The sequence below is a fragment of the Haemaphysalis longicornis genome, unplaced genomic scaffold (assembly GCF_048455015.1).
Source record: "Haemaphysalis longicornis isolate Haplotype H1 unplaced genomic scaffold, Haemaphysalis longicornis Haplotype H1 scaffold_2, whole genome shotgun sequence".
In the NCBI taxonomy this organism is placed as follows: domain Eukaryota; kingdom Metazoa; phylum Arthropoda; class Arachnida; order Ixodida; family Ixodidae; genus Haemaphysalis; species Haemaphysalis longicornis.
The window spans coordinates 65,755,399-65,782,253 of NW_027526295.1; the positions used below are offsets into that span (position 1 = coordinate 65,755,399).

Genomic DNA, 26,855 nt, shown 5'->3' on the forward strand with positions numbered 1-26,855 from the left:
ATGGCTTTAATCTAAATCCTCAAAAGGGCACATGTGACTTATTTTCCAAGAGGCGTTGTATTCACCCTGAGCCGACCATTCAGCTCAGTGGAGTAGCTGTGCCTGTGAAGGAAGAAGTTTTTAGGCATTGTCGATTCCACCTATAAAGCTACTCAAGATAAAATGTATAAAGGCAATGAATATCCTAAAAGTCCTATCCCCCACTTCTACGGCGCAGGTAAGATGTGCCTGCTTCGGCTCTACAACAGTTTAGTGAAGTCGTGGTTGGACTATGGGAGCGTAGTAGACGGGTCAGCTTCGAAAACCGATTTAAAAATGCTTGACCCTGTTCTGCACCTGGGGCTTTACCTTTCGTCAGGAGCATTCCGAATGAGTCCTGCACAAGCCTTTATGTGGAATGTGACCAGTGGTGCCTGGAAGGCTAGCGCTTATACACAGACCTACTGTGTGCCGTGAAGACAACATCCGTAAAAAATCACCCTTCTTCGTTTATTGTCAATGACACCTCTGCCATGCACTCGTTTCTCAGTCGGCCGTCTATATGTGTTTTTTTGTTGAGAGTGAAAGTGCAAGGGGAGGAACTTAGGATTTCTTTTAGCGAGACTTGCAAAACTTCGATCACAGGCCTTGTTGCGCCTATAGAAATTTCCCGGTTTATTGTGATTTATCTTTTAGAGGCATTAACAAGAGCACTGTACCAAGAGAACTCATCTTGCAGCACTTCGTACACCTACGACACAAATATCCCTACAAAACGTTTTACACACACGCCTCAAGTCCGCCCATTCTGTGTCATGCGCTGCACATGGCCCAAATTTTGCTATCACGAAGACAATTAACAAAAATACCAGTATTCTTACGGCTGAAGCACACGGCATTTTAACCACTGTGGAACACATTACAGAAACCAGAATACACAGTTTTATTATTTTTACAGACTCCCTGAGTGTAGTAATAGCTCTTCATTCAGAAAAACCAACGAGAAACTTCATCTTAAACCGTCTCATAAAATCCATAATGTCTGCCTACGCTCTAAAAGTTACTGTAGTAGAGTGCGGAGTACCTGATCACAGCGGAATTTCAGGCAATAAAATTGCTGACCAGAATGCCGCTGTGGCAGCTATCCGCAGTGTTGTAGATATCTTACATGTTCCCTATCTAGAAATGAAGCCACTAGTCCGGAGTATGCTTCGGAGGCGCTGGTAGGAACAGTGGGACACGCAAATCGAAAAAAAACTGCACATTATAAAACCGTACATAAGGAAATACAACACCGAGAAACCGAAAAGGTTGACCGAAATATCAATATGCAGATTAAGAATAGGTCACGCACACGCTACACACTCATATTTTTGAAACAGAACCTCACCATCAGCTTATGAGAAATGCGAACGAAGACGTACAGTCTTCCACGTATTGATTGAATGCTTGGCGTACTATGACGCAAGTAAACGACACTTCCCCGAACAATTCACCTACACGATACCCTTACACCCATCATTGTTTTTATCTGATCAACCCCCGATCAGGAGTGAACGCCTTTTAGCTTACCTCGCTGACATTGGATTTTTAGCACTCATCTCATACCATGTGTGACATCAGGGCCACCCAATGCAAATAGTGAGGGTGGTCCTGAGCGTTTTCATAAAGTGCCAGGACGTCAGTGCCATCCCTGTTCTGTTATGACGACCCCAGCACGCACCTAAACATCGTCATTGTTACCTCTCATCTTTTTCATCTTCGCTTTTTAGAGTAAAGGCCCTTTGCACACATATATACACTATTTTTATCAAGTACATCACAATCGTCACCATGGCATTTTAACAACAAATGTGACAAAGCAAACATTGTCTTGGCGCTCTTTGGCCTCCGACGCCGTTGCGCCAATAAAACATTCATAGTAGTAGTAAATTTGACTGGCAAAAAAGTACTACTTACTAAACCAGTTTTCTGTATGCAATAAAAATGGGCGCAAACACTGAGACTTAGTAAATATAATTTTTGGCTAGCCACCAAATTTATTCAGCACTTTGTTTCATCGGTAAAAAACCTAACGCGTAACAGCCTAATGAACAATGTGTTCAATTCAACAAAATCTGCTATTTCCGCGGTCAGGCCAACTCTCAATGAGGATGAGTTATAGACAGTTTACCAGTCGATGTCTATTACGAAGTCCCCAGAAACTGATAAAATTAGGATCATAAATTTGATATATAATTTCACGAGTGTAAAACGCTTCTTCTGTACACTGTCAACCAAATATTTTCGACAACGTAAGTTCAAAAGTAGCGCTATCGGGCCTCTACACAAAAAAGGGCCAAGTATAGCCAATCGCCATACGAAACTCTTTGGTTGTATTCTGGGAATAACTGCTGAAATAAACATGTCTTCATTTTGTAAAAATACAATTTAATCAGTAATGCCCAGCATAGAATTCGTAGGAGACTGAGCACCAGACACTTCCTTGAAGAATATAAAGAGTATGTTTGTAAAGAAATAGAGAAAAATAACATCGTGCTCACGCTGTTTGTCGACTTACAAGAGGCGTTTGATATCATTAAACACTTGCTGCTTCTTCAAAAATGAGAAAATTTTGGTTTCAGAGGTCCATACTTTACATTTCTTTTAAACTATTTCACCGACCGTGTGCAATATGTGAAGTTGGCCGAATGCATCAGCAAACCATTAAATGTAAATTGCGCGTTGCCTCAAGGCTGAGTTCTGGGGCCTCTATTACTTAACCTCTATGTTACTGACATAACCAGTGCAATTGCTCTGACGTGCTGAGAGGTTAATAAAGAAGTATGCATCCTGCAAAAGGACATTCTTCTGTTGAATTATTATGGACGCAACAAAATTTTTATAAAGAAATCCAAAGCAACCTTTTTTCTATTTTCACAGTGCGAACAAAATTATACCGGCTTTGCATCCCGGATACTCACATAGCAGTAAGTGCCAATTGTTATGTTGCCCTCCTCTTAAACTTGCAAGTAACAAAAAATATCTCTGTTTACACTTTGATAATACTACATATTGCTGTTCCTATATTGAAAACGTCGCGAAACGATTAGGGTTGCTTTGTGTTTAACTGTATACTTTGAGGTCAATCTCCCATATCTCGGTTAGAAGGATGGTTAACAAAACTTGAGAAGAATCTATATTAAGATACGGGCGAACTATTTCCCGTCTAGCATCTGCGCACCAATTGAACAGAATGGGGTTATTCGTAAAATTTCTTATAATCTGGCCTACCGAAAGTCTCAACATGTGGAAGGCAATTCCGCCCCTATGAATAATTTTAGCTTGCTCCCCATTCAGGATGAATTTATGCTCGATGCACTCATTAAAATGTACTTCTCTCTAAATTTCAAAACACCAAAATAAAAGTACACCCTCTAAGACGTGTTGATAAATATACTGTTCAGATAACATACATGAATTATGGCAAAAGAACACGTGTATACTACGATCTACTTCTCTTCAAAAACATTTCAACAGAGGATATACTCACGTCATTCCGGGGCATGAATAAATACCTAAGAAAATACGCACTATTTTGCCGAAACGATGACTGCATTGCGTGTAGCGATTTCTCCTGTCAGTATTATTGATTTGTTGTCACCTGCATAAGATCAGTATTGTTTGGTATTTCTTGTGGTGTTCTCTGAAAGAAAATGGTCTTCCTTTTTCGAGTGACCTGGTATGCATATGTTCAGGGTTGTATTCCTTGTCTGTCGGTTCATCAGGTTTTTAGCTGAGCTGCTTTTAGCCGAGACTGCCAAGCCTCACACACAAGCCTTAGGGCTTATCCTGGATGGATTATTAACATGTATGCTTTTAATTGGAAGAATAAACTTACCTCATATGATAATATCTTACCAAGTGCAGTTCTTGCGAAAATAGCTCAGCCAGAATTAAGCTGGTGTTTGTACACGTCGATCGGTCATTGGTTGTGTTCTTTCTTTCTCACGTGACTCATCGCGGCCGGTGATCCTCAGACTCCGATCTCACGTGCGGCGCGTTCACCGTTCTTTTAAAGACGATAGTCTTTCTTGGGCTACTTAAACCCAGAAATTTTGGTCTGTTTGTATGTCTGTCTGTCTGTCCGTCTGTCCGTCTGTCCGTCTGTCTGTCTATGACTCGATTCAGCCTCCCGGCCAAAGCAAAACAATGCCTGCGCAATAGCCTTATATAGTCACAGCTAAATCTACCCGTGTATGACCGGTGTAATGTTCATACTTGTCAACATTGTTGAAGAAGAACAAGACATTACGCAGATATGAGACAACAAACCAATACAGAAGTGATATTTGCAGTGTTCCTTTATAAAAAAATCAAACATCCTTGACTTTTGCGAAATTAAATACTTCACCAACTGCAGAAAAAGAATTCACTCCGCCGTCGCCTGCTGTCGCCCGCGCCACTATAGCTTCTGGCGCCATGTTAAGAAATCAACCGGCAACAGTTACGCAAGGTTCCACTAGATAGATTTCACGTTCTGCTTGCAACGCACGTAGAATAGGGAAACGCGGTTCTATAAACGTTGAAGTAGGGCGCCTCGATTAACGCGCGTCTTCGCCGTACGGCCGCGTTCGCATCGAGACACCCGGTTTGGAGGAGTGGAACGCGGGAAATTTAAAATGATTTTAGCAAACCTTTGGCATCTCTACTTTGGGAGGAGCGCGACGCAAGAGGAACAACATGAGAGGTCAGCGGGAAAGCGAAGGGAGGCATTTACTTCGCAAAAGCCGATAAAGACTATCGTCTTTTGACGGCATTTGCAACGAAAGGAGCAGATACGCGGCCAATTTTTTGCTTTCCTTTTCATCGGGGCACCACTTTAGTTCTGCATGCTCTCGTTCCAACTGTGCCAGTTCTATGCAATTTTTCTCTTCTTATCCATAACCTTTCTTTTCTCCTCCTCAATCCTTCTTTCCACCGCCTCAAATCTCTTCTTTTCTTTACGAGATTCTTCATTCAACAATGGAAAAAACTGCTCGTTGTTCAACCCCCGCGTTTGAACCAACGTCAACCACTTTACTAAACCCATTCTCGCGGGTGGCAAGACACGTGACTGGGCCTTATAGAAGTATCATTGGTGAGGGAAAATCTATCCTGGCAGGCTCACCAATTGTTTTTATTGTCACATGAACGAATGGTGAGGTTGTCTTTACCAGCTCAGAGAGAGGGACGCAGGAAAGCCGTTGACGTGTTGAACAAAACATACATTTAATGCACAAAACTTTAAAACAAACTACTCAAGAAAATTGCACAAAAAACGCTGACCATTCAACCCCTTACTAAAAATCACAAAATACAATTGAAGGCAAAGCCCAAACGTCTCTAGAAATAACGTTCTACACAACGAGTTCAAATCAGCACATTTCATGACGTCCTAAGTGGTCTCTCTACCACCACAACCTCCGAGTTGTGTCCTATGACTGCGTCCCTATGGACTGGCCTACCCCGGTCGTCGGCGCTGACGTGTCGCACCCTTGCGTGGCCGCGACTCGGTGGTAGCCGTCCTCGTCTCGCTTCCGTGCCAGCGTTTGAAACGCGCGGTCACTCCTCGGACGGCGTGGGCTCCGCGCGTCCTGACTTATTTCCTTAGTGGCTACCCCTGGTAGCCGCTCCCGCAGGAGGTCCTTGATGCCCGTGCTCGATGCGCTCGGTCGGTCCTTGGGCGGCGCGCTTCCTCGTGGCTACCTCTGGTAATCGCTGCCGCTGGAGGTCCCAGGTAGGTCTCGGCACGAACCTAGCCTTTTGGGGCCGTCGACGCGATGGTCGACGGAGCGTAGACTTTGGCCGCAGGTGCCCGACCGATGCGGCTGGGACCACGAAGACACAGCTTCGTGGTGCACCTAGGATGACGGTGCCGATGCGAAGTCGGCCCGCTCCCGCCCAGGCTCAGATGGCATGGTCGATGGCCTGGCCGCGTCCCCCTGGCTCGTTCCTTGAGGCGCAGGTGCTCCTACCGCCTCCTGGTTTCTTGCCTTTCGGTTTTTTAAAGACGATAGTCTTTCTTGGGCTACTTAAACCCAGAAATTTTGGTCTGTCTGTATGTCTGTCTGTATGTCTGTCTGTCTGTCCGTCTGTCTGTCTGTGACTCGATTCAGCCTCCCAGCTAACGCAAAACAATGCCTGCGCAATCTATACCTATAAAAAGAAGTGCCCGACTGACTGACTGACTGACTGACTCATCAACGCCCGGCCAAAACTGCTAGACCAGAGAATTGACATTTCACGAGTTTATTTGTGTCATTGAGTAGGTGCTCACTAAGGCGGGTTTTTTATAAATTGCCCTCCTAACCGAAGAAAAGGGCGAAATTGTGGTTTCGCGAATTCATGATTTTCTCGGTCACCCATTCACATATCGAAGCGCTTTTTGATGATTTAAGTAGCCCTTAAGAATAACTCAAAAGTTGTTTTTGGATTTCGCCATAACCTACACCAGCGAGGTGATTACGCATTCCGGAACTAAAACGGTGTTCCTAAACATTCTCAAATAACTCTTTCACCGATTCAGTAATCCAACTGATTTTTGCTAGAATATGTTACTCATACAAATGCACAGAACCGTTTTTAAGTATTTCGCTCTGCGACGCCGCTAAAAGGGTCAAATTGTTTTTTACAAATAACACGGCTGATGAGCCAAAAAGGCCTGACAGGTTATGTACACGTCTAGCCAAACTGCTCTTTCAAACGGCTACAGATTGCAAGGGAACATTCTGATTACGGTGTTGGAAGTCAATATTTCTTAAAATATTAAAAATTCCACAATGGAGAGAGTGAAAAGCGGTAAAATAGTTTTTCACATATTAATTTTTTTACCGCCCACCATCTGAGATGTCGAACTGGTTTTTGTTGAGATAGGCAACTTACTCACGTATCTCAACACTGTTATACAACATTTTTCAATGACAGCCTCCCAATAGAGGCAAGCGGGATTTCGGGAAAACACTGTGTTTTTACACATTCGTAAATAACCACCCAGCCAGGTAATATCTCCCATTCGTTTTTCCTTGAAAATGCTGCCCATTTATTTGCCCAAAAACACCTTTCAGGATTTTGTCCTAACATGCGGATAAGAAGGCCAGCGAGATTTTTTAATCTGCATCCTTTTGGACGTAAAATTCAGTTGAGTTTTCCCGCGTTCGCTTAGAGTTCGCCATCGGTTGACACCTTCGGCAACTAAGCGTCTCCCGTAGGAGCAGGTGTCATCTATACCTATAAAAAGAAGTGTCCGACTGACTGACCGACTGACTCATCAACGCCCGGCCAAAACTGTTAGACCTAGAGACTTGAAATTTCACGCGTTTATTTGCGTCATTGAGTAGGTGCTCACTAAGGCGGGTTTTTTATAAATTGCCCTCCTAACCGAAGAAAAGGGCGAAATTGTGGTTTCGCAAATTCGTGATTATCTCGGTCACCCATTCACATATCGAAGCGCTTTTTGTTGATATAAGTAGCCCTTAAGAATACCTAAAAAGTAGTTTTTGGATTTCGCCCTAACCTACACCAGCGAGGTGATTCCGCATTCCGGAACTAAAACGATGTTCCTAAAGATTCTCAAATAAATCCTTCACCGATTCAGTAATCCAACTGATTTTTGCTAGAATATGTTACTCATACAAATGCACAGAACCGTTTTAAGGATTTCGCACTGCGACGCCGCTAAAAGGGTCAAATTGTTTTTTACAAATAACACGGCTGATGAGCCAAAAAGGCCTGACAGGTTATCTACACGTCTAGCCAAACTGCTCTTTCAAACGGCTACAGATTGCAAGGGAACATTCTGATTACGGTGTTGGAAGTCAATATTTTTAAAAACTTTAAAAATTCCACCACGGAGAGAGTGAAAAGCGGTAAAATAGTTTTTCACATATTAATTTTTTTACCCCCCGCCATCTGAGATATCGAACTAGTTTTTGTTGAGATAGGCAACTTACTCACGTATCTCAACACTGTTAACAACATTTTTAAATGACACCCTCCCACTAAAGGCAAGCCGGACTTCGGGAAAACACTGTGTTATTACACTTTCGTAAATAACCACCCAGCCAGTTGATATCTCCCATTTGTTTTTCCTTGAAAATGCTGCCCATTTAATTGCCCAAAAACTACTTTCAGGATTTTGTCCTAACATGCGGATAAGAAGGCCAGCGAGATTTTTTTATCTGCATCCTTTTGAACGTAAAATTCAGTTGAGTTTTCCCGCGTTCGCTTAGCGGTCGCCATCTGTTGACACCTTCGGAAACTACGCGTCTCCCGTAGGAGCAGGTGTCATATATCATAAATGTAAAAGAGAAGATTTACCAGTAAAAAGCGCAAAGGTTAGCCTTCGGCATCTGCTGGGACTTCCTGCAACTTCTCGCCTCCCGTAGGGAGCCCATGTTACTTATGATAAAACTGTACCGATAAGCGTCGTTCATATCTTCTGAGATAGCACTTCCTACGAGGAAGAATACCCCTCACCCAGCCGGCCTCCATCACGTGTTCCCAGCGCAATCTCCTGCCGAATTCAAGTTGTGGTTGCAACCTGGCACTATTTCTCATATCATATTAAGAGTGCAAGCAAACCAATCTCCTCCTCCTTCCATCCACTTTTCCCAACCATGAGCTGTGGGAGAACCTGGTGATTAACAGCGATCTGGATTTCCAGACAATACTTCCTCCAGAGCGAAGGCTGCGCACTCATCACATGGCTTTCAGAAATTGGGAACCATTCCCACTTCGCCAGCTCAATAAAACCCTTTTCACTCACTGACTCATTCGCTCAAACGCGCCATCTTGGTGCAGTTTGTTTAGCGAGAGTTGGAGTAAAACACGAGTACCAGTCGTTTCACATTACCACGTCGCGCCGCAGTAGGAGCCTATGTACTGACAGCAGGCAGGCGCTCCCGAGTGTGTACTACTTCCCAATGAAGTAGCCTAATACGGCGACTAAAAAATACCAATTGCTGTCCTTAATATAATGGCCAACCCGGGCACCGCCGGGTACTACCGCTAGTAGTCTTATATAGTCACAGCTAAATCTACCCTTGTATGTCCGGTGTAATGTTCATACTTGTCAACATTGTTGAAAAAGAACAAGACATTACGCAAATATGAGACAACAAACCAATACAGAAGTGATATTTGCAGTGTTCCTTTATAAAAAAATCAAACATGCTTGACTTTTGCGAAATTAAATACTTCACATACTGCAGAAAAAAAAATCACTCCGCCGTCGCCTGCTGTCACCTGCGCCACTATCGCTTCTGGCGCCATTTTAAGAAATCAACCGGCAACAGTTACGCAAGGTTCCACTAGATACATTTCACGTTCTGCTTGCAACACACGTGGAGTAGGGAAACGCGGTTCTATAAACGTTGAAGTAGGGCGCCTGTATTAACGCGCGTCTTCGCCGTACGGCAGCGTTCGCATCAAGACACCCGGTTTGGAGCAGTGGAACGCGGGAAATTTAAAATGATTTCAGCAAACGTTTGGCATCTCTACCTTGGGAGGAGCGCGACGCAAGAGGAATAACATGAGAGGTCAGCGGGAAAGCGAAGGGAGGCATTTACTTCGCAAAAGCCGATAAAGACTATCGTCTTTTGACGGCATTTGCAACGAAAGGAGCAGATACGCCGGCAATTTTTTCCTCTCGGTTCTGGCCTCCCTCTTGTCTTTGTGCGCCCCGCTTTCATCCCCTCTGGGCTCTCTCGTGGGGCACTCTCAGTGGCTCCTTGCGTTTTCCATGTGGTCATCACGCCAATGGTCTCCTGCGCGGCGTTCTCTAATTGGTTGACCAGCACGCTGCCATATTTGAAAATGATGCCTCGGGATTTAGGCGCTGGCGTTCTCTCATTGTTGCGCTCTTGGCACGCACTTCAAATTTCCATTCCTTTGTTATTTTTTCCCTTGTTTGGGGGTTGTGATGCATCCCCTCTCGGGGGGTGCCCTGACACATGGAACTGCCCCCCGCTAAAAGTGTTTTTTCTCAAAAAACTGCTTTGTCTTGGCTGCCTCTGTCCTCTTGTTCCACACCCCCTGCTCACTTCTCCTGAGTCCACTGTTCATTACCACTGCTCCCTTCTTTCGTCGCACTTTTATCTTCACACTTCACCTCACCACTTTTTTCACCATTGCCTGTAGTTCACTCGTCTACAGAACACACACACTTGTTTCACACCACGTTCCCGTCCTATCAGCAATACATTACTTGCTCGACCACCGAGATACTCGTACTCTTCTCCAGCACATTACTGCAATCAAAAACTTCCAAGATATCTAATCCGTAACTCCTTCTCGATCCGCAAAAAATAACCTTTTTCCTCCTCCTGCTCCTCAATGCTCATTTTTCTAACTACTCCTTTTAAATCTACAGTTGATACCCTTAGAATAACCTGGCATTTTCACTCGGCTACATCATTTATTAGTAGACGCCATGCACTTACACCAACTTACTCAAACAATCTGCTTTAACATCAATATAATCAAAAACTTCACTAAATATCCTATTGGACCACTATTTTCGAAACTGAACTTCATCATTATCTCATCCATTTCTTTAATATTGCTTTTTCACCACACTACAATATTTATGCTGCCCTACAATACAAAACGTATTCGTCACCATTATGGGTCCTATTTCTGTCCAAGCCAACTCCGTGTATTCCGTCAGGTTAGTTTCCCTTCGCCTTCATCTTCACCTTCTTCCGTCTCAACAACTCAGCACCCTGGGCTACAGTATCAGCTCGGCTGAGACAACCTCCTGTGCTTACATAGCAGGCGTGTCGCTGGATCGGGGCTTGGCTCAATGGCTTTGCTAAACACCAAATTTCACCCGCCGCTCTACCATTGAGCGCTTTTCTTTGCCCACTACTAGCAAGCAAGCTGCCCAGCGAGTCATATCTTTGTCGTAAGCTACCCTTCTCGTGCTTACTCTGGGCCTCCCTATTGGCCTGTCTCATCTGGACCCATCGTCTGCCCATCTTTCTAGCTTTGGCTGTTAGGTAGGCGCCTTTAATGCTTAGCCAGAATTTTTCTACAGGGCTACGCTCACGCACTCTAGCCCGTCCACGCCTCAGCAGACTTCCTCCCTTTTCTCCGAGAAAGCTCACTATGGGATACTTGCTCTTTCTAGCTGATGTGCACGCGAGATTGCTTACTGACGGCTCGCGCGATCTTTTCCTATGCGCCCACCTTCTCCTTTGCGGTAGCCCTGTTAAATTACTTCTCCAGCTTGGATTGGTCGACTGCCAAGCATTTGGTCTCAGTGCGCTTTCCCGGTTGTTCTGAAATACGCGTAGTTGGCTGCGCCCCAGTGTCCGCGTTGACAATCTCGGACGCTGCACTGCTCGCTTCACTGTCTAAACACATTGCACTGGCCCTATCGGAGATGAGTCTACTCTCACTACTCATACGCATTTCTGAATGATTACCACTAAGGCTTTCTGTCCTGATGCCATTACCAGCGCTTGGTACAGCAGACACCCCTGTCTCACTTGTTAACCTTTCGGAAACCGTAAAATCAACTACGTCAGTAGAGCTACTAGGGAGCAGCAAGATGTCTTCGCCTGGCGTGTTCTTAGTGCGCTCATCTCCATGCGCCTGGCCTGCGGTTGAGCCACGCCCAGCCAGTTCACTGCATCGCCCTTCGAACGCGCCTGTCTTCTGAGTGAGCTGTCCAAACAAACAATTGTTTTCTTTGCCTTCCTCTTTGTTTATGGCCTCGAGGTTGCGTGCGACCTGCGTTCTTTCTATCTCACGTGCCTCATCGTGATCTGCGACCTGTGTTCTATCTCACGTGACTCATCGCGGCCGGTGATCCTCGGACTTCGATCTCACGTGCGGCGCGTTCACCGTTCTTTTTGCTTTTTTTTTTCAACGGGGCACCGCATTAGTTCTGGATGCTCTCGTTCCAACTGTACCAGTTCTATGCAATTTCTCTCTTCTTATCCTTAACCTTTCTTTTCTCTTCCTCAATCCTTCTTTCCACCGCCTCAAATCTCTTCTTTTCTTTACGAGATTCTTCATTCAACAATTGAAAAAGCTGCTCGTTGTTCAACCCCCGCGTTTGAACCAACGTCAACCATTTTACTAAATCCATTCTCGCGGCTGGCAAGACACGTGACTGGGCCTTATAGAAGTATCCTTGGTGAGGGTAAATCTATCCTGGCAGGCTCACCAATTGTTTTTATTGTCACATGAACGGATGGTGGGGTTGTCTTTACCAGCTCAGTGAGAGGGACGCAGGAAAGCCGTTGACGTGGTGAACAAAATATACATTTAATGCACACTTGGAAAACCCTAAGGCAAACTAAAGCAAGAAAATTGCAGAAAAACCGCTAACCATTCAACCCCTTACTAAAAATACCAAAATATAATTGAAGGCAAAGCCCAAACGTCTCTACAATAAAGTTCTACAGAACTAGTTCAAATCAGCTTATTTCATCACGTCCGAAGTGCTAGTTGGTTCCTATGACTGCGTCCCTATTGGACTGGTCTACCCCGGTCGTCGGCGCTGACGTGTCGCACCCTTGCGTGGCCGCGACTCGGTGGTAGCCGTCCTCGTCTCGCTTCGGTGCCGGCGTTCGATGCGCGCGGTCACTCCTCGGACGGCGTGGGCTCCGCGCGTCCTGACTTATTTCCTTAGTGGCTACCCCTGGTAGCCGCTCCCGCTGGAAGTCCTTGATGCCGGCGCTCGATGCGCTCGGGTCGTTCCTTGGGCGGTGAAGACACAGGTTCGTGGTAGACCTAGGGTAACGGTGCCGATGCGAAGTCGGCCCGCTCCCACCTAGGCTCGGATGGCGTGGTAGATGGCCTGGCCGCTTCCCCCTGCTCGTTCCTTGAAGCGCAGGTGCTCCTACCGCCTCCTGGTTTCTTGCCTCTCGGTGTCTTTCCTTTCGGCTCTAAAGGGGGAGGGGGGAGTTTATTTCAAAAAACAGTACTCTTCTCTTTGTGCGCCCGGTTTTATCCCCTCTGGGCTCTCTTGTGGCGCATTCTCTTTGGCTCCTTGCCTTTTTCATCTCCATATCTGGTCTCCTGCGCAGCGTTCTCTAATTGGTTGACCAGCGCGCTGCCATATTTGACAATGCTGCCTCGCGGTTTAGCTGCTGGCGTTCGCTGATTGGTGCGATCCTGGCGCGCACTTCAAATCTCCATTCCTTGTTCTTTTTTTTCCTTTTCTGGGGTTTTGATGCATCCCCTGGGGCGGTGCCCTGACACATGACAGCGGGTCTTGCAAAGTTTCAATCCTTGACGTAGTTAACCTTCTAGATACACGTTTCCCACGTTTTTATGCCAGTTGAGGGCCGTTATTATGTTGCTCGAGTTTTTGTTCGTCTGACATTCTAATATTGCACCCCAATTCTTCCTACTTGGCACTGAGTAATCGATCGGAGTTCATCTTTTGAAATTACCTACGGAAGCTTAGGATGTTTACTATAGTTGCAGGTGTGTCAGCGTGAGTTTTTTTATCAGACTCCAGAAGAACATTTGGCACTAACATTTGAATGTGTAATTTCGCGCTTAAGCAATTCCTAGCGCGTTATATGTTTACTTGCTACTTTTGGGGCCAGCCCAAAATTACCTCGGATTTACGTACTCATGTGCTTATTCTACTTTCCAAGAAACATCTAACAAACATCTAACATCTCACCAAAATCCAACATTCAGGCGTGCATTTCTTTTTCAAGCTTAGCTTCTAATACAGTAAAGTCCGCTTACATCGAACACGGATATAGCGAATTATTGCCTATATCGAACCCTTGTATATTTCTGGTAAAAATGACATGCATTTAGAACTTTTTATATCGAACGTGATTTTGCTCACAATGGATATATCGAACTCTCCCGCGCGGGATTTTTCGCTCTCCTTAGGCATGCGGCAGGCTTTTTCGCAATACATCGGCGCGCAGCGGTGGCAAGCGACACCCGCGCGTGCTCGGGCGCGTCCAAATTGTCCGTGGTAGAGTGGACCAGCTCCACGCATGCATGCCGTTTGAGCCGAAAGCGCCACATTGGGCGCTGCTGGCTGCGCTGTCACCGAACTTCAAGTCCGCGCCACTCGCTGCGCCCACTTGCTTGGTTCGCTGGGGTCAGCGTTATTGCCTTGTATCCATGCTGTCTCCGCTCCGTCGAAGACTCCGAGGACTCCGTACCGCTTCTGAGCACGAGCGAAGCCGTCGCTTCCGTGGCCATGCTACGGGGATGCTGCAGTGCAATTGACGGCAGCGGTCTTGTGCTTGTCGACTCTTTAGATACCGTGGAGCAAGCAGTCACCAGCAAGGCGTTGCGGTCCAAGAAGCAGGCTACACTCACGTAGTTCTTCCGCCCCAATAACTTGTTGTTTTCTTTCCGAGAAAGTGTCGTATCACTAGTGAACTGCAGGCTGGTAAGAGCTCAGAGTTAGCTCATGACTCTGTCTGCAATGTTGCTCTCATATAAGTTTTTTTTCTTCACTGTCTATATCGAATTTTTGCTATATCGAACTATTTTACAATCCTTGCGCTGTTCGATATAAGCGGACTTTACTGTAATATCTAAACAGGGGAACAAAAAGCAAATATTGGCCGTTTATCTGGTCGCTGCCAGGCAAATGCCGTTGAAAGAGTACAGTCCTCTGCAACTCCTCCCACGTTACTCCTTCCCATTTCTCCACGCCAAACTCAGACGCTCTTTTTCCCCTGTCTCGGTCCTCCCGTGAAAAACGCATACAGGTTCACTGATTTCAATTCAAAATTCTTGCCACTTATTTTAGGTCGTGCGCCATGTTTTGGGGCGCTCTGTTACTCCTTCACTTAGCGCTCGAACACTGGATCCGGGAATGAGGGCGAGCTTTTTGAATTCCTGTAAAAATTTCAGAACGTCCCTTTTTGCTGTATTAACAGTAAACCACAATCTATTTTTATTAGAATAACAGCATCAGTTATGTATCTATGTTATGCTTGAGCCATGCGTATTATTTTTTATCTGCTGAACAATGTCCACAAGTTTTTAGTGCGCTAGCCACTGTATTATTTTGGAAGTGTTTGCTATATGAACGCCTCGTTCAAGATTTTTAACGTTTGGCTCGGTGGCGGGAACGGGGATAGACAAAGAGGCAAACAGACAGACTGACAAGAAGACGGCGCCCTTCAAGGACAACAGGCGGCTTTATTGAGCGTCTCGCAGACCACCCTCAGTTCGCCTCCATGACCGAACATGAAGAGAACGACGACGAAGTGCACGAGCCGGGCCCATACCCCAAGCATGCAATGCAGGCCCGGGGCCACCATTCAATGTCACTGCTTTTTCCTCTAACAACAAAGTTCCAACAACCTGCCCCCCACGAAATTGGCAGGGCGGGGTTTATGAGTTTTCCTCAGAACGCACTTCTAAGGGGTACAGCATCCGAATGGAACGCTGTAACTGCGAACCATCAGCGAGTTTGACGGAGCAGGCTCTAATCTTTCCGTCGCGTCCAACGTGAAGATCTGTGATGCGCGCCAGTCTCCAGGTTTGGCGAGGCCTGAGAGGATCATCGACTAATACGATGTCTCCGACTCTGACAGCTGCTGTTCACTTGATGGGGCGAGACGATAGCTCCAGCAGGTACTCGGTTGCCCATCTTCGCCAGAAGGTTTCCAGGATATCTTGCCTTTTTGCCCACAGGTTATGAAGATGCGGATGTTGGAAACGACAGAGTTCTGATGATGTCGGGCAAGGAACAGAGGTCAGCCGGTTCCCTGTTAGAAAATGGGCTGGAGTCAGTGGCTCGGGTTCCTGGCTATCGTTGAAAACGTACGTGAGTGGCCTGGAGTTTATAACGGCCTCCACTTCGGTGAGAAGGGTAACAAGTTCATCTCTTGTCACACATTGTTGTCCCAGAGTCTTTTTCAGTGCTAGCTTCACCGAATGGATGAGGCGCTCGTAAAATCCTCCCCACCATGGCGCCCGCTGCAAGATGAATTTCCATTCAATCTTGTGGTTGGCAAAGGTGTTTTTCACTTGTGGATCACGGATTGTCTCCCACAGTTGTGTGACTTCCTTTTTGCTGCGTTTGAAGGTGAGGGCGTTATCGGTGTACACTACAGAGGGAAAACCTCTGCGTGAAACAAAGCGACGAAACGCATTCAAGAAGGATGGCGCTGTCTGGTCGTCTACGAGTTCGAGATGTATAGCCCTGATTACAGCGCAAGTAAACAGCACCAGGTACACCTTTGTGAACTTCCGTGCCGTGCGTACAAACAACGGTCCCGCGAAGTCGATTCCGACAACAGTGAACGGGTCGGTTTCTGTGACTCTGTCCTTTGGCAAAGGGGGAACCACTTCCTCCATGGGTTTTGCATGGTGCCGTCGACAAACAGTACATTCAGAAATAACTTTCTTCACAAGCTGTCGTCCCTGAAGAATCCAGTGCCGGTGTCGAAGGTCTACGAGCGTGTCTCTCACACCGGCGTGTAGAAGCTTACGATGATGTTTCTGCACAAGAAGCTTAGAGTAGAAGTGTTGCTTCGGTAAAATAATGGGATGGCGCTCCGAATACAACCGCTGACTGTGGTGTATTCTTCCAGACACGCGCAGAAGAGCCTCGTCATCGATAAATATGGTAGTGTTTCGAAGGGGGGAAGCTCGAGGTGGCAATTCTCCTTTTTGTACCGCTATGATGTCGTCGTGGAAAGCTTCTGCTTGAAGGGTTCGAAGCCAGAACTTCCCCGCGTTATCGATCTCATTTGGAGTAAGGGATCCTTTCAGCACGCTTTTGTGACGTAGCTTGTCGAGAAAGCGGAGAGTCCATGCCGTCGTTCGGATTAAACGAACGATGGAGCTGAAACGTGCTATGTCGATGACCGGCGGGTGTGTCTGAGATGTAGGCACGAGCACTTTTAGTGCATCGTTCAAAACTGCTTCCCTTTTTGCTTCGGCTGTGAAGTCTGTGTCGCACATTGGTTGTGGCGGCCACTCTTCGGTACCTTTTAACCACGGGGGTCCATGCCACCATAAGTCCGATGAAATTAGCTGTTGTGACGTGATGACTCTCGTCACTATATCGGCCGGGTTCTCCTTTCCTGGGCAATGTTTCCACCAGAATGTTTTGGTCTTGGCGTGGATTTCGGTGACTCTGTTTCGCACGAATTGTTTCCATCGGTTTACATCTCCCCTTATCCAGTGAATCGCAATCATGGAGTCAGTCCATAAATGTACGTCACTGAAGGCGTCAGGAAGGTGAGCCGTTATAAATGCATATAGTCGTGCTGCCACGAGACAAGCCAGCAGCTCCAATCTCGCCAGGCTTATCTCCTTGATAGGAGCGATCCGAGACTTGCTGAGCAGGAGTGTGGAGAAGGATTCTCCATGCTGGTCGAAAGTACACAAATACACTGCGGCTCCATAAGCTAGGGGGCTGGCATCTGCGAATATATGAAGAGCTCCTCTTGTGCTTCCTGGTAAAAGGTTGTGTCGGTAAAACCGTGGAACCACGATTGTGCTCAATGCGGGAAGCTCGTTGCACCAGTTCTGCCACTCTGACAATATTTCTCGTGGTACCGCTGCGTCCCAATCCGTTTTCAATTTCCAAATTCTTTGGAAACAAAGTTTGGCTCTGATAGTGAAAGGTGCCAGAAATCCCAGCGGGTCATATAACCTGCTTGTTGCTTGTAGCACGAACCGCTTGGTGTCGTTCCGACGCTGAACGAAATCGGTCACGCTTTCGGGAGAAAAGGCCAGTTCGTCAGTGTCTGCATGCCAAACCAAGCCGAGAACCTTGAATAGGCCGAGAGCTTGTCCGAGGGGAAGCTCTTCGCAGGTTTGCTTTAGTCGAAGGTTTTCAAGGACGGCTTTGTCATTTGATGCCCACTTGTGCAATTTCATTGAAGCGGTTGCGAAAAGTGTTGTAGCTTCGGTGGAAAGTTTCAGTGCCTCGGAAATGGTTTCGGCTCCTGTTAAAATGTCATCCACGTAAATGCAGCCTTGTAACCGAGCAACAGTGTCTGGAAACTGCGATGACATTTTGTGGAGGTGGTAGTTAATTGTGGCGGCAAGTAAGAACGTACTTGAAGTTGTACCAAAGGGCACCCGTTTCATTCGCCACTCCATTACTCTCGGAAGGGGTTCTTTTGGAATAGGCGCTTTCTCGAACCAGAGGTAACGCAGAGCGTCTCTGTCGCATTTGTGAATGGCGATTTGCAAAAAAGCCTTTTCTATGTCTGCCACCAATGCTATACGGTGCGTGCGAAACTTGAGTAGCAGACCTAATGGGTCTGCATTCAGGTTGGGACTGCTGTAGAGGCTTTCGTTTAGAGATGCATGACCACGTGCGTGCGCCAAAGCGTCAAACACAACGCGAGTTTTTGTCGTCCGCTCCTCCCTGATAACAGCGTGGTGAGGCATGTAATAAACTGGGCCTTCAGTGCTGCCCATAGCCACCCTCTCAGCCATGTCATCGTTGGCGTATTTCGAGATCGCTGTGTGATACGCACTCAAGAGGTCGGGACTTTGTCGAAGTCTTCGCACAAGTTGAGTCAGCCGTCGTTCAGCGTTCGCCTTGTTATTGTCCAGCTCGACCGATGGCTTCCAGGGAAGTCGTACTTCGTACCGACCATCGATTTTCCGTATAGAGTTATTGAACTGAGCCAGTGTTGCCTCGTCTTGCGGTTGCTCACACACCTCGTAGCGAATTCCGATAGTGTCGAGGTCCCAGAACCGTTCTAGGAAACGTTCGGCGGTGGCCGCATGAGATTTCAGTACTACGGTTTGTGAACAAAGTGCTGCGGTTGTTGACTCAGAAGTAGGTCCGTGTAGAGTCCACCCAAAAACTGTCTCGATGGCCTTCAGGCCATTTCTCAAGGTCTTTGTTCGGCCTGTGATGGAGTCCCAATGATGCTCAGTGCCGACCAGGATATCGATTTCATCTGAAACCGCCTTACCGGTGTGCAAATCTATTGCTGCTAGAGTGCAACCACATTCGCGTAGCTCTTTCAAGGCATTTTCGGTAGGTACAAGAATAGGCCGGTCACAGATTTGTTCAGTAACAAGGGCGTCGATCTTAAAAGGAGGGCATTCGTTGATTCCACGTAGAGCAATCTCAACTCTACGGAACGTCTTCGGTTTGTCGTGTCCGCCGAAGAAACCCACGGAAAGCTTTTCCCGGTCCGCTGTGGGGCAGGCTAATCTTCTGGCTAATCCAGTCGTAACAAAGGTTCGTTGGCTGGCTCCGTCGAATAGGATTCGTGCCATAATTTCTTTCCTCTGTGAAGACGCGTATACCACGGCAGTTTGTAAGTAAATGATTTTCCTTGTGGCGACGGTTGGGGATGCGGCTGCTTTTAGTTGAACGGGAGTAGCCTGCGGTCCTTGATGCCTTGAACTAGAAGTTAAGTCGGGCTCGCACATCGTCGAAGCATGCCGGCGGTGGCATTTGGTGCAGTTGACCTTTTTCCTGCAGGTTCTGGCCATATGATTCCGGGCTGTGCAGCGGAAACATCGACCATCTTGCTGAAGCATTGTCTTTTTGTCCCGAACTGTAATGGGAGCGTCGCAACTGTCGGTACAGTGATCCTTCGATTTGCAGAAGAAACAAGGAAAGGTTTCGCGACTTCCGGATGTCACTGAAGCGAATTCTCGAGTAGTGGAAGGTCGAAAACTCTTCTGCAAATTCTGAGGTCCTTCGCGACGACCCGGACGTTTTGGTTCGTTCGCCCGCAAGTAACCGTCCGTGCGTTCTCTCGACTCTACCTCTGCTTTGAGGAAATCAAGCAGAGGAGTAAACTCACAGGATTGGAAGCAGTTGCATCACCAGAAGTAGCTGCGTTGTCCTGATGGGCCGAGCGACGATTGAACTCCAAAATGAGGTCTTTTGGAAGTCTCCGAAAAATCAAGGGGCGGAGCACAGTAGAGAATGAGTCCTCTGCGACGTGTAAGGTCTTTAGTCCACGGATATGTGCCTGAAGTGTGTCATAGAGACGACGCAGACCAAGGACGTCTTCCGATGAGCGGACGGGCTGCAGATCAATAAGGTTCTCGATGTGATCTTGCACGATCAGGTCCGACTTCGCAAATCTGTCGACAAGTATGTCTCTTGCGTCTTTGTAACATCGAGACGTTGCGGTAAGGCCTGCGATGGCAGCCGATGCGGTTCCTACAAGCGATGACCTGAGGTACGCGAAATTGTCACTGTCGGTTAGCGTCGGGTTGTTGTGGACAGTGGACTCAAATTGCTCCCAGAATTGGTTCCAGTTGCGCGGATGGCCATCAAATTTCAGTAAGTCGATGCGTGGAAGCTTGATACCGTGGCTGGCCCCACGCGGCGGAACTGGTTCTGTCGAGGCGGCCGAAGACACAGCGGCTGCGGCTCTCAACTCATTGATGCGTTGGCTTAGCTTAGACAAACACGTGACGGTTTTGTCGTTGTACTCTGCGGTGCGAAGATATTCTTGCTCCATATCTTGTCCCATCAAATGAGGCTCGATGTCGCGGTCGGTCTGCTTCAGCTCGGTAGACATTGCAGTAACGCGGTCATGGAAGGTAACGTAGTCCTTCAGACTCACCCCGTCTCGGTCCAAGGCAGCCTCGGTTTCAGAAATCAGCTTCGTTAGTAGAGAGCGTTCGACTTTCGCTTGCTTTTCAGCTGATCCATGATGGTGCGGGCCGAGGTGTTCGGAAGGTCTCGCTGGCACGGTTGCGGTGTCCTTGAAACGGTCGTCCGCCCTTCGGTGATGGGAATGCCGTCGCTGGTTCGTGGTCCTCCGGATTTCGGCACCACGCTTGACAAGAAGACGGCGCCCTTCAAGGGCAACAGGCGGCTTTATTGAGCGTCTCGCAGACCACCCTCAGTTCGCCTCCATGACCGAACATGAAGAGAACGACGACGAAGTGCACCAGCCGGGCCCATACCCCAAGCATGCATTGCAGGCCCAGCGCCACCATTCAATGTCACTTCTTTTTCCTCTAACAACAAAGTTCCAACACAGACATGAAATTTTTGTAGTACTGCCGCCCAAGAAGGACTATCGTTTTTAAAACTTTCTTTGGTATTCTTTTACATCGCAGGAAAAAGTTGAAGCACAGCCATGGCGGCAAACACTCTACCGGAAAAAATGGACCTTAAAACCTTGTCACACGTTGTTTCACTTCGGCAGAGGGAGGGATTGCACATTGACTATCAGGTAACTTCGAATTATTAGCAAAACTGTTTAAATATATGAAATGAAATAACATGAGGAGAATGTTTATTAGGAGGGAAGGATATTGATCTGATTCGATAGAAGCTTGCGAAGATTGAGATAAAGTGATGCTCTGTGGTGACTTAAAGACAAAACATTTGGATGCGTGGGGTCAAGGGGGTGGTAGGAAAGAGGCGCTGTGCGTGGCGTGAAAAATAGCACGGGGCAAGTCACTGGAAACAGTCAGGGAAGCCGGCTCAACACAAGCGAAAGGTAAGAAGCCTGCGTGACCTTTAAAATCGCCGCCTGCGTTGCGTAATCCAACACGGAGCCGGCCTCATGTCGAACGATGGTATTCGGTGTTCACATTCCATCAAGGGCCCCCAAAAAGCTCACCCAAATCTTGAACCATTGCTTCAGAGAACTAACCATTTAAATATCGTGAGTATCAATTGTATAGTTGTTGGTAGGAGCCTGACGTATAACCGAACTAGTGAATATTTAGGATCTTTCAAGTACTAACTCAAATGCTACCGGCGTGAGGTGGCGCAATCGGCGACGCTACGGGTCTCGGTATGGTATCGAGAAGGAACACCTAGGCTTACAGAGGAGGTGTGACACCGGCTATAAGGATTGAAATGCAACTACAGGTTGCTGTTTCCCGTGCACATTTCTTTTGGTGGCGAAGAGAAAATTGCACAGAAAGTTAGCCAAAGAGCCTAATATTATGCCTTGTAATACTCCTGTGGGACTATCCTCTTGTGGGACGCTCGGAAAAGCTATTACGCACCGCTTCCGCTTTCGGTATGGGTCTCTGAGATTCTCCGGCGGCGACCTGTTTTTTTCTTCTATCAGAACATCAACCCCCGGATGTGTTGAGAGAGGACGCCCCGATTGTCACTCCTTATAACACAGAAGACGTAGTACACCTGTATCAGAAGAATGTGTACATCGGAAGCGTTACTAATTCCGGTCGTAGACCACGCCGTTTTGGTTTACCTTATCCATCTCTAGTTCCAAGTGTGTAAAAACTCCGCGGCTTTCATAACCCGATTGTTTATATGTATGTAAACGTGGCATTTGCCTAATTTAGGTCCAGAACACCTCTTATTCTGATTTTCTTTTTCTTGTTTAACGCACGTTCTCTCTATTTTCAGCACGGCTTCCAGGTCACGGGAAAAGACTGGGACTTCCATTGGCCTGACCCTAAGTACGATGGCTGCAGTCTCCGTGTGTTCATTTACAACAAGGTTAACGCGTGAGTTCACAGAGTAAATACAGCATTCCAAGAACGCACCTTTGCCCCATTCGCAGTCGCGTCTACTTTTTCTCCGATTGTAGCGCGTTTTGCTTTGTGTTCCGACATTAATACCGGTGGCCCGCCGCTTAGTACTCGCCCACAGAGCAATATTTATATTGTCACCAGCCGCGCCCCTTGGTTTCGCTTTACCAGTAATGAGTTTTAAGAGTTTTTAATAACCCGTCATCATCATCATCATCATCACCATCATCAACAGCCTATTTGGGTCCACTGCAGGACAAAAGCCTCCCTCATCGACCTCCACCAGTTTCTGTTCTGTGCTGCTCGTGTCCATTCCTTGCCTCCGAATTTTTTTATTTCATCTCTCTTTCAAGTTATTGGCCGTCCTGTAGTCTCGTCTCGCGGTGTCCAAACTCTTGTTTTTGTGGCCCACCTGTTGTCAATCGTCGTACCACATGACCAGCCCAAGACCATTTTTCTGTTTTAACCTGAACTATGATATCATATATCCTAGTTTGTTCCCTAATCCACGTAGTTGGTTTTCTGTCCCTACGCGTTACACCTAACATTATGCTCTCCATGCACGTTGAGCGGACGTAAGCTTGATTTCTAATCGTTTGGTAAGTCGCCAAGTTTCCGCTCCGTAGGTCATCACCGGCAGGATGCATTGGTTGAATACCTTTCTTTTTAGGGATAGAGACATCTTACTTTTCATCATTTCCGAGTGCTTTCCGAATGCACCCCATCCCAGTCCTATTCCACGCCTGATTTCTTTCTCGTGGTTTCGGTCCGCAGTGAGCATCTGGCCAAGGTAGTTATATTCTTGTACTTGTTCCAGTGTTTCGTCTCCTAGTATAAAAAAGAGCGTTCAGCATGTTCATTTATCATCACCTTAGTTTTAGTCATGTTTATCTTTAGCCCCACAGCGAAGCTCTCTGATTTTAGTTCCCTAATCATGTTTTCGAGTTGCTCTGCAGATTCACTGAGCAAGTCTATGTAATCTGCAAACCTTAAATGGCTCATGTATTTGCCGCTTATTCGTAAGCCTAAGTTTTCCCAGTCAAGCCTCCTCAATACACTCTCCAGACATTCTGTGGACAATTTTGGTGATATGGTATCTCCTTGTCGCACTCCCCTTCGGATCGGGAATTTATCACTTTGCTTGTGAAGTGTTTTTATACCTGTGCATTCCTCATAGATGACGTCTACAGTCGTAAGTAGGTCGTATCTATTCCTTGGTACTTTAAGGCGTCCATCACTGCGGTGGTGCTTACTGAATCGAACGCTTTTTCATAGTCTATAAATATCATGTAAACTGGTTTACCATACTCTGCGCATTTTCTATTACTTGGTTGATGACATGGATGTGATCCATTGCAGAGTATCCTTTTCTGAACCCAGCCTGTTTCCTGGGTTGTTGGAAGTCTAGGCTGGCGGCTCTGCGGCTAGCTACTATCTTGGTAAATAGCTTGTAGCTTGTAAACAACCGACACAAGTGTGATGGGTTTGGAGTTCTTAAGATCTTTGCGATCTCCCTTCTTGTGAATTAAAACTACGTTGGCGTTTTTCCAGGCTTTCGGTACTTTTAAAGTCCGTAAACACACCGCGAATAGTTCAGCAAGCTTGTCTAGTATTATATCTCCACCCTCTCTAGAAGGTCTATGGTTATGCCGTCGTCGCCTGCAGCTTTCCCTGTTTTCATGCCCTTAAGTGCCTTTTCTACTTCATCTTTTGTTACTGGTGGAACATCGCAAGCAGCACTTGTAGGCTCGGTACTTTGTGTCGCTCCAGCGTCGCTGGCGTCTAGCCTGGTGTAGAACCGTTCTGCGATTTTTACTATCTCTTCCATATTGTGCGTAACGTTACCCTGTTCCTCTCTAGGTGCGTATATTCTGTCTCTGCCAATAGCTACCTTCCTCCTTGTTGCCTTCAAGCTTTCTCCTCTTTCTAAAGTTTCCTCGATAGCCGCCGTGTTGTACGCCCGAATGTCATTTGTTTTACTTTTGTTTATCAATTTTGACAGCTCCGCTAGTTCAGTTTAACCCACCCTACTTGAAAATATCATCTTCTGGCACTGCAAAATAAGTTCCTTTGTTTGCCTAGTTAGTTTTCCACTTTCCTTCCTACATGCTGCTTCTCCAGTAGCCGCTGCTGACTCCGTGGTTGCTGTTAGGTTGTCATTCAGAGTGTCCACACTGTCCTCGTTCTGACCGCCTAGAGGTGCGAACATGTTCTGAAGGGTTATTTTCACCTCAAGCGTCCTGTCTTTTACTGACCTGACGTTGGGCTTCTTACTTTTTACGCGCTTACTTCTTTCTTTTTTGAGATTTAGCCTTACCTTGCACCATCCTATGATCTATTAAAAACAGGGCCAAAGAAGGGACACGAGCGAAAACAGAGAGAGACAGGCGCTGACTGATGACTGAAGTTTACTGAAAAAACCAGAGACATATGAAGGGAAATACAAAGCATATGCAAACCAAAGAATGAAATCATCACGAAAAACTAAGATTGCTGTTCCGTGGTATCACCCACGGCAGTCAGACTACCGAAATAGTTAATCTCTTGAGCATATAGAGCGATTGATGCATGCTGACGCAACAGTCCCTCATTTTGTAGAGAGTAAACGCCTCCGAAATTTCACGTGAGCGCTGGTCCGGGTGTCTGCTTACTATCAAGGTGTGGTCGAGCTTCGGTGAGCAGTCATGCTTCCCGCAATGGATTGCCAGATTGATCCCCTGAAACCTTTCGAGCGAGTTTGCATGCTCGCGCAGGTGGTCATTAAAGGAGCCATAAAGAGAAAATGCAAGTTGGTTTTATTCGAAAGATTTTGTGTTTTATAGTGCCCCCAGCGCTTGTCCGGATACAAACGGTGCTTTATTCACTGAGAAATTAAACAATTTAGGTTAAAATTTTGATTTTACCGCTCAATCGTGCGTTTTCGTGGTCGTAAGTGACATCACTGGAACCGACCGCTCTGCAGCCTAGAGTACCTTCATTCACGCATCCGCCGTACAGGGTAGAGACACGTATATGCTGGCGCCGCCATTTTCGGTTGCTCGCTCGCCGCCGAAGCAAGTTATTGTGTCAAAACCGCGCTAAAATTATCGCCGCAACGCGGTTTACTGAAGAAGTTTGAATCATATTGTCTGTTTCGCGTTGCTAGATCTCGTGGGAAACGAAAAGCATAACGCGTTGAGCCCGTTGGCCCAATTGCGGCGGCACGGGACCGTTCAAAGGTTGTCTCCACCCTGTACAGCGGTGTTGGTTTCTTCCTGCGTTTCTTTACGTTCCGTAACCTAGATGGCGACACCATACCGTGGCAAGCGTTTGGTTTGTTTTTGCCAACATTTAAACCTGGCTTGTTTTTGTTCTGGGAGAAAATATTCGTTCCCTGAAACAGTGCTCGCTCGACAAATGGGGTCACGTAAGACACCGTTGCTTGCGTCAATCAGCCAGTGTCGTCTGAGACAACCCCAAGCCCCGTAGTGCTGTGCAGCAAAACACCAAGCATGCTGTGCGCAGTACGAACAGCAGAACGCATCAGTACTTCTATGTTTACATGTGCTTTCGTAACTTCCACTGTTTGTCCCATGATTCTTATTGCTTTGTAAAGAATGTGCCCTAAATTTAAGCGCAAATCGCTCGTTCGTCTCGTTTGTAAGCTCTACCTAATTTGCGTCTGCTTCTGCCAGCCTCCGCCAATCGCAGAGCTTAGCTCATGTGACATCAAGGTTCTGTTGCGGGAAATGAGCTGGTGGGTCGCATGACCATTCCCATTTTTCCTAATTATGTAGCTTATTTGAGCGAAGTTTACGTTAAAAGTGGTGTCAGTATGATTCTAATCAGGCAATCTTTTGAATGAACCAAACTTGTGTTTTCTCTTCATGGCTCCTTTAATGCAACGCCCCGTCTGGCCTACGTACGACTTGTCACAGGACAGAGGTACGTTGTACACAACACCTTTCCTGAATTCCGTGTAGGCATTTGTATGCCTAAACACACAGCGACCAAAGCTTTGGTCACCGCTGTTCACCTTTCTGCAGAGCCGGGAAAGCTTGTTTGGGGCCGAGAAAACCACTCTTACGCCACACTTTCTTCCCGTTTCAATCAGCTTGTGGAAAACACCATGCAGGTATGCAATGACGGCTGTTCATTCCTTTTCCCTGTTCGGGTTCTTCTCAAGTCTATCGTCGTGGATTTCCTTTAGAAAAATTCCGGACAGGCTCTTGATTAGACAGTCAGGGAAGCCCGCCTTCTTCAGTCGCGATTCTTGCCCTTTGAGGCTCTCTGGGACAAGCTTGTGGCCACTTCTCTGGAGAGCATTCTGCAAGGCGTCTTGAGCAATTCCGCGCTTGACCACCTTTGAATGAGCCGACGAAAACGGCAGTAGGGTTTTCTGCGAACGAAGGGAGTACTGCCAACAGACGTGTTGTGCGTGAAGGAAGTCTGAGTTGACCGGAAGT

The 26,855-nt window shown here is 46.8% G+C and overlaps 1 pseudogene; it reads left to right on the plus strand.

The window, feature by feature from the left end:
• The first annotated feature begins 20,085 nt into the window (after positions 1-20,085).
• LOC144168024 (uncharacterized) overlaps positions 20,086-26,855 on the plus strand; it is a 98,583-nt pseudogene continuing 91,813 nt past the window's right edge.